The sequence below is a fragment of the Bison bison genome, unplaced genomic scaffold (assembly GCF_000754665.1).
Source record: "Bison bison bison isolate TAMUID 2011002044 unplaced genomic scaffold, Bison_UMD1.0 scf7180017864490, whole genome shotgun sequence".
NCBI classification, from domain to species: Eukaryota; Metazoa; Chordata; class Mammalia; order Artiodactyla; family Bovidae; genus Bison; species Bison bison.
In genome coordinates, this window is record NW_011495049.1 from 7,387,940 (window position 1) to 7,394,507 (window position 6,568).

At 41.9% G+C, this 6,568-nt stretch overlaps 1 non-coding gene across 1 annotated transcript; it reads right to left on the minus strand.

Moving 5' to 3' along the window:
- Nucleotides 1-1,075: 1,075 nt before the first annotated feature.
- On the minus strand, nt 1,076-1,147 carry TRNAC-GCA. Its single transcript has one exon. It is a non-coding gene; the product is annotated as a tRNA-Cys (tRNA).
- Between the last annotated feature and the right edge of the window lie 5,421 nt (nt 1,148-6,568).

A 6,568-nucleotide genomic window follows, 5' to 3' on the forward strand; every position in this document is an offset into this window, starting at 1 on the left:
AAAAGTGAAAGTGAAGTCACCCAGTTGTGTCCGACTCTTAGTGACCCCATGGACTGCAGCCTACCAGGCTCCTCCGTCCATGGGATTTTCCAGGCAAGAGTACTGGAGTGGGGTGCCATTGCCTTCTCCAAAGCAACTATACTCCAATTAAAAAAAAAAAGAATAGAAAAAGCAAGCATTAAAAAGCAACCTATGGAATGGAGATAGTATTTTTAAACCATGTCTATTAAGTGCTTAATAACCAAAATAGAAAGAATTCCTATAACTCAATATCAAAAAACAAAGGACTTTAATAAATATTAATATATTTCCAAAGGATACTTAGAAATGGCCAACATGTATCTGAAAAGATGCTCAACATCACTAATTAAGCAATGCAAATAAAAACTACAATGAAGTATCTCATACCTGTTAGGATGCTACTTATTTAAAAAATAATGTGTTGATAAGTATTGAGGAAAGGGAACCCTTGTACTCTGAGTGGGGTTGTAAATTTTTCAGCCACCATTTAAGAGTGTTTAGTCTCCTCAAAAAATTAAAAATAGAATACCATATATAGTCCAGCTGTTGCCCTCATGGATATGTATTCAAAGGAATTGAAATAGGATCTTGATGGGATACCTGCCTTCTTGTGTTTACTGCAGCATTATTCACAATATTCAAGACATGGAAACCATGTGAATGTTCACTTATGAATGAATAAAGAAAATGCAGTGTATGTGTACAGTTAAATGTTATTCAGCCTTAAACAAGGGAATCCTGCCATTTCCAACAATGTGGATGGGCCTGGGGAACATTATGTTAACTAAAAGCAGCCAGACACAAAGATGAATATTGCATGTGGAGTCTAAAAATCATCAAATCATCAATCTAGAAACAGTAGGTATTTGCAGGAGTTGGAGGAAATGAGGAGATCATATTCAAAGGGCAGCAAGTTTGAAAGTGAAAGTGAAGTCGCTCAGTCGTGTCCGACTCTTTGCGACCCCATGGACTGTAGCCTACCAGCCTCCTTTGTCTGTGGGATTTTCCAGGCAAGGGTACTGGAGTGGGTTGCCATTTCCTTCTCCAGGAGATCTTCCCAACCCAGGGATCGAACCTGGGTCTCCTGCATTGCAGGCAGACGCTTTACCATCTGAGCCACCAGGGAAGCCAGAGAAAGTTTGAATTATGTAATAATTTCTGGAGACATCATTCAGCATGCTTCCCTGATAACTCAACAGGTAAAGAATCCGCCTGCAATCCAGGAGACACAGGAGACTCAGGTTTGATCCCTGGGTTGGGATGATATTCTGGAGGAGGAAATGGCAACCCACTCCAGTGCTCTTGCCTGGGAAAACCATGGACAGGGGAGCCTGCTGGGCTACGGTCCATAGGGTCACAAAGAGTCAGACATGACTGAGCCACTGAGCAAGCACATTATTCAGCACAGCGCCTAGAGCTAATAATACTGTATTCTTTGCACAGACATGTACATAACAAACTGGGCGAGAGGAAACTTTGGGAGGTGGTGGATATGTCTATGTTCCTGGTGGTCTCATGGGTGCAGCTTATCCTCAAGCTTAGTGATGAGTACATACAAAATATGTAGAGCTCTTTACAAGTCAGTCATACCTCAAATGCTTTAAAACAAAGCATGTAGACGTTAAGAATTTTGCTGCTCTTTGCTGCTGTTCACTCACTGGGAATGGACTGGTGCTGTGATTTCTGGAGGCCTTTAGGCTTCCCTGTGCCATTCAGACTGATGGAGAAGCAGCATACCCTGGGGAAGGGTGTGTCCTCGCTCTGCTCCACAGCTGTCGTGTCCACCAACCCGGCCAGAGGTGCGGTCTGCACACACCTCCACCCCACCTACATCTCCCCCTTTAATCTTAGCCTTGGAGTAGACATGGGAGTCCTTTGGGACACTGAGTAAAATCCAAGCATTTTAATCAGCATATTCACTTCGTAGTTTTACTTGCCTTTTGATGGAGGAGCAAGTCTCATCTCAGGGATGTAACCAATTAATCATTGTGCATGTGTGCTAAATTGCTTCAGTCATGTCTGACTCTGTGGGACTCTATGGACTGCTCGGCTCCCTCTTTCCATGGGATTTTCCAGGCAAGAATACTGGAATGGGTTGCCATGCCCTCTTCCAGGGGATCTTCCTGACCCAGGGATCAAACCTGCATCTTTTATGTCTCCTGGCAGGCAGGTTCTTTACCACTAGCACCACCTGGGAAGCCCGATTGTTGTGAAGCAATCATCAAATACTCAGGTTTCAGTAATATGCTGGACTATGATTTATTATTTTCCTTAAGAAATGTATTGTTGTTTAGTCGCTAAGTCATGTTCAACTCTTTGTGACCTCACGGACTGCAGCATGCCAGGCTCCTCTGTCTGCCACTATCTCCCAGAATTTACTCAGATTCATGTCCGTTGAGTCGGTGATGCCATCCAACCATCTCACCCTCTGTCATCCCCTTCTCTTCTGCCTTCAATCTTTCCCAGCATCAGGGTCTTTTTCAATGACTCGGCTCTTTGCATCAGGTGGTCAGATTATTGGAGCTTCAGCATCAGTCCTTCCAATGAATATTCAGGGTTGATTTCCTTTAGGATGGACTTGTTGAATCTCCTTGCAGTCCAAGGGACTCTCAAGAGTCTTCTCCAACACCACAGTTCAAAAGCATCAACTATTCAGTGCTCAGCTTTCTTTATGGTCCAACTCTCATATCCATATATGACTACTGGAAAAAAACATAGCTTTGACCAAATGGACCTTTGTCGGCAAAGTAATGTCTCTGCTTTTTAATACGCTAAGTTTGTCAATAGCTTTTCTTCCAAGGAGCAAGTGTCTTAATTTCATGACTGCAGTCACCATCTGCAGTGATTTTGGAGCCCAAGAGAATAAAGTCTTGCACTGTTTCCATTGTTTCCCCATCTGTTTGCCATGAAGTGATGGGACCAGATACTATGATCTTAGTTTTCTGAATGTTGAATTTTAAGCCAGCCTTTTCATTCTCCTCTTCATCTTCATCAAGAGGCTCCTTGCTTGGATAACTAATTTCTTCATTGACCTGTTCCTTTCTATGTACTCTTCTATTATGAAAGGAAAATAGATTTTTTAAAAGTCCCCTTCTTGAAGTTTCTGTTCTCATACCCCTATCTTTTAAAAATCATTTTGTTTATTTATTTTGTTTTAGGGTATGCTGAGTCTTCACTGCTGGGAGGGCTTTTGTCTAGTTTCAGTGAGCGGGCCTACTCTAGATGCTGTGTGAGGGCTTTGTATTGTGGTGGCTTCTCTTGTTACACAGCACAGGCTCTGGGTACTCGGGCTTCAGTGATTGTTGCACATGGGCTCAGCAGTTGTGGCTCTCAGGCTTAGTTGCTCCTTAGCATGTGGAATCTTCCTGTTCCAGGGATCGAACCCATGTCTCTTTCATTGGCAGGCAGATTCTTTACCACTGAGCCACCAGGGAAACCCTCATACCCTCATCTTAATTCATCCTCTTTGCCTTAAACGTGACTTGAAAAATCACGTTTTTGTAATGAAGGCAGAATCTGTCAAATTCTAACTGCGGGAAAAGGAGTGTGCTCAGGGTGCATAGATGGATGGAATTACCTCAAAGGAAGACAGAGGAGCCAACCTTGCACATACGTTTCTTGGTTGTTTGCAGCAAGACTCCTCTGGTCTCATCTCTGCTGGAATGTAAAGGTCAAAGTGAACTTCACACAGCCAACTTCTCATCTCTGTATGTTGGCTAAATGTCTTAGGATGATAAAGTTTAACTAATGGGAAACTAATCTAATTCTGTTTGCTTCTTAGAAATGTGCAGATTATGCTTTCCGGTTGAAACAGTTCTATATACAAACATCTTAAAAACCCAGTTCTTTTCGATCTCTAATTTCTTCTTACTGAAATATACTTGACTTACAATATTATATTAGTTTCAGATGTCCCACATAGTGACCCGGTGCTTTTACAGATTATGCTCCATTAAAAGTTATTACAAGATAATGGCTGTGTTTCCCTGTGCTGTACAACACATCCTTCTTGCTTATCTATTTTATACACAGCAGTTTGTATCTCTTGATCCCATGTCCCCTAACGTGCTCCTTTTCCCACCCTACTGGGAGTCACTGGTTTCTGTATCTGTATTTCTGGTTTGCTATGTACATCCATTAGTAGTATTTTTTAGATTCAGTATATAAGTGATATCATGTACTGTCTGTCTTCCTCTGTCTTAACATTTCACTAAGCATAATCTGTAGGTTCATTTCCATTATGACAAACGGCAGAATTTCATTCATTTTTATGTTTCAATAATACGACGTTGTGGTAGCTTCCGGGGTCACTCAGTGGTAGAGAATCTGCCTGCCAGTTCAGGAGATATCGGTTCAGTCTCTGGGTCGGGAAGATCCTCTGGAGGAGGAAATGGCAATCCACTCTAATATTTTTGCTTGGGAACGCCCATGGGCAAAGGAGCCTGGCTGGCTACAGTCATGGACATGATTTAGTGACTAAACAACAGTACAACATCGTATGTATATTCCGTCTCTTCTTTCTCCATTTGTCTCTTGATGGGCACTTCCTCGTGTCGCTTCCGTATAGTGGCGACTGGAAGTAGTGCTGCTTCGAACACTAGGGTGCATATATCTTTTCAAACTAGTTTTTTCATCTTTTCTGGGTATATACCAGGAGTAGAATTGCTACATCATATGGTAGTTTTATTTTAGTTTGAGAAACATCCATACAATTTCCCACAGTGACTGCACTATCTACATTCCCACCAACGGTGTATGAGCGTTTCCTTTTCTCCACATCTTTGCCAATATTATTGTAGATTTTTTGATGGGAAGCATTCTGACAGGTGTGAGGTTCTATCTCATTATCCTTTCGATTTATTTACATGCCTCTGATTGGCGATGTTGAGCATCTTCTCATGTGCCTGTTGGCTATCTCTCTGTCTTCTTCCGAAAAAAACATCAATTCAGGTCTTCTGCCCAATTTTAAGTTGGGTTGTTTCAATGTTGAATTGTATGAGCTGTTCATATATTTTGGAATTTACTTGTTAGTCACATTTGCAAATAATTTCTCCCCATTGATAGGCTGACTTTTTTTTTTCAGTGGTTTGCTTTGCTGTAAGTTTTATTTAGTTGTAGTTGATTTTATACTTTTTTGTCTTTTAATCTTCATGGTTAAGTGGTTGATCCTCAGTCCTTATAGTATATTTGCCTTTCCTCAAGGAAATTTCCTTTTTCCGTAGATACTTGCCTCTTTTCCTCTTAGATAAGATCCTGTGACTTTTCTTTTAACCCACTCCAGTGTTTTTGCCTGGAGAATCCCAGGGACAGGGGAGCCTGGTGGGCTGCCGTCTATGGGGTCACACAGAGTCGGACACGACTGAAGTGACTTAGCAGCAGTTAATGTTGATCAACTCTTTTAGTCTTTCCTTATCTGAGAAGTGCCTCATCTCTCATTCTATTGTAAATGATAATCTTGCTGGGTTTAGTGATCTAGGTTACAGTTTTCTTTTTCAGAACTTTGAAGGTATCATGCCACTCCCTTCTGGCCTACAGTTTCTGCAGAAAAACTAGCAGCCAGCCTTGTGGGGATTCCCTTGTATCCAACTCTTGTTTTCTCTCTTGCTGCCTTTATAACTTTGTCTCTTTTGCTATTTTGATTCTGTTATGTCTTGATGTAGGTCTGAGTTCATCTTTTCTGGGACCCTCTGTGATTCCTGTACCCGGATATCTGTTTCCTTCTTGATTTGGGGGAACTTTTTAGTCATAATTTCCTCAAATACATTTTTGATTCCTATTTCTGTCTTCTCTGGGACCCTTACGATGTGAATGTTGGTATGCTTAACATTATACCAGAGAGCTCTTAAATTGTTTTCACTTAAAAAAAATTTTTTTTTTTTTTTTAAGATATTCTGGTGGGGTGATTTCCACTGTTCTATTTCCAGGTCACTTATGCTTTCTTCTGTGTCAATCTGCTGCTCATTTCTTTTAGTGTGTTTTTTATTTCAGCTGTTGAATTCTTCATTTCTGATCAAGTATTTATTTTCCTGTACTTTGTTAAAGTGTTCACTGTGTGCATCAGTTCTTTCCTCTAACTCAGTTCATATTACCCAAATATTACTGATGCTTTGTGTTCTTTAGTTGGTAAATTGCTTATTTCTGTTTCATTGTTTTGAGAGGGTTTCTCTTGCTCTGTTTCAATTGAGAGTAGTTCCTCTGGATTTTTGCTTCTCTGCCTCTGTGAGTTTAGGTGAAAGTTAGCTACTGTGGTCTTGAAGGGGTGTTCTTATGTGGGAGCATAAGAACTGGTGTGCCCAGTACCTTTGCTGGATGAGCTAGATCAGACAGGGATGTAAGTCACATCTTTCTTCAGGGTCTGCTGTAGCTATGGCCTCAGTGGGTGGTGGGGCTAGAGATGGAGTGGCTAGAGTGGTGCTGGGTGTGACTTCCCCTTGGCTCGGCGGCTGTCACTGCCCCGAGGCCCTGGGGGCTGTCAGGAGTCCCAGAGCTGGGTCTGAGCTGGGGTTCTGTCCCCTCCCCCTCATTGTGACCCTTGCCCCGGGGGAGG